At 65.4% G+C, this 1,551-nt stretch overlaps 1 long non-coding RNA gene across 1 annotated transcript; it reads left to right on the top strand.

Annotated features, from left to right (window-relative positions):
• Window positions 1-47: 47 nt before the first annotated feature.
• Window positions 48-1,305, top strand: LOC106733990 (uncharacterized). The gene is made up of 2 exons (XR_001369794.2): window positions 48-300; window positions 1,068-1,305. It is a non-coding gene; the product is annotated as an uncharacterized LOC106733990 (long non-coding RNA).
• The last annotated feature ends 246 nt before the right edge of the window (window positions 1,306-1,551 follow it).

The following is a 1,551-nucleotide window of genomic DNA, read 5'->3' as shown; positions in this document are numbered from 1 at the left end:
CCCTTGCGCTTACTTTAGGCCTGTGTGTGGGTGTGGGGGGGGGGGGGTGCTGCTCTCAAATGAACCGTGCAGGAGTGCTGGGGGCTGGGGCACCGGGAACTACCCCCGCCCCCCGCCTGCTGGACCCCTCCGCCCGCAGCCCTGTGACCTGGACTCTGAACTGCCCCCACCCACAGCCTGGCTGCCTGCTCCGGCCCTCTACGGCCTCACCATTGACTACTCCTGCATCCTGTGGAGCTCGCAGTGCTCGGGCCGGCGTGGGGCCTGCATATACTACGACAACGACGCACTCCGCGACAGGTGAGCGCCTCGCACACACATGTGCCAAGGTGGCCAGGCCTTGGCCTGAGCAGAGTGGGCGTCGGCCCGCTGGCAGGAGGACCTGAAGGGCTGCCTCTGCAGGCCCTGCCATGGACCAGGCACAGAGGTCCCGTGACAAGTCGTTCAAGACCTCAGGGAGTCTCTGAGCCAAGAGCCAGAGGCCACGCTGAGGTCAGCCCCGCGTGCTGCCCCAGGGCCTCGGGAGGCTTAGCAGAAGGAAGTCCTGGCAGAGGAAGGGCTGGACGGGTCCGAGGGCAAGATCGTGGCTGTTGAATGATGCCAGGCCAGCCTCCTTCCACGGCCTTGGTAGAGGTCCCGGCCAGGGAGGCCCAACCTGCCTCAGCGTGCCGACCCTCGAGAGGGCTCCCCACCGTCACGGGAAACCATGGGGACAGAGGGCTTGAGGGAGCTGGGCGGGGGCCAGGTGTGGAGTGGCAGAGAAGGCAGCGACAGGGCAGACCGTGAGGGCAGAGAGAGGATGCCTTGCTCCCTGGCTCTGCTTGAAGGACAGGCCCCGCCAGGGCAGGCTGGGGCAGCAAACGGGGGACCGAGCACTGGGTCAAGGGCCGCATCCTGCTTCCTGGGAAGTCAGATCCTTCTGAGTCAAAGGAATGCGGAAAGTGACCCCCAGCTGGTGCTGACAGATCCTCCCGGGCCACTGCGTGATCGGCCTCTCTCCCTGGCAGTCCCAGCCCTGGCCCTGGCTGCGGAGCCCCTGCCCACCGCGCTGTCTGCTCTGCCCACAGGTACCTGGGCCTGCAGGTGGGCTACAAGGCGCTGGGCACGCTGCTGCTGTTCGTCATCAGCTGGAGGGTGAAGAAGAACAAGGAGTACGACGTGCAGGAGAAGGCCGCAGGCCTCATCTGACTTGGGGTGCAGCCCTGCTCCGGGCATGGACCCTGCCAGCCCCCCACCCCACATGTACATACTAACCTGATACGTCCTTCCCTCTCTGTTTTTTAAATAAGAAAGAAAGCCCCAGTCGCTATGTGCCTTCTGCCCAGTCTCTCAAGAGACCCCCATATTCCTGAGGGTTGCCTCACACCTGGGTCGGGTGGGCCGGAGTGGGGGGCCCATCTTCCCTGGTCCTGGGCCCAGGCTATCCTCAGTGCTGGGCTCTCCCACCAGGATGCCCCTAGGGCAGCCCCTGCCCCTCACCAGCCCAGGGGTAGGGGACAGGGGCTCCTAAGTGAGGAGCCAAAAAGCGGGACCTGTCAGCCTGCCCTGTTG

The sequence above is a fragment of the Tupaia chinensis genome, unplaced genomic scaffold (genome assembly GCF_000334495.1).
Source record: "Tupaia chinensis unplaced genomic scaffold, TupChi_1.0 Scaffold146961_1, whole genome shotgun sequence".
NCBI lineage: Eukaryota > Metazoa > Chordata > Mammalia > Scandentia > Tupaiidae > Tupaia > Tupaia belangeri.
The sequence above is the reverse complement of the archived record's forward strand: the minus strand, read 5'-3'. Positions and strand labels throughout refer to the sequence as shown.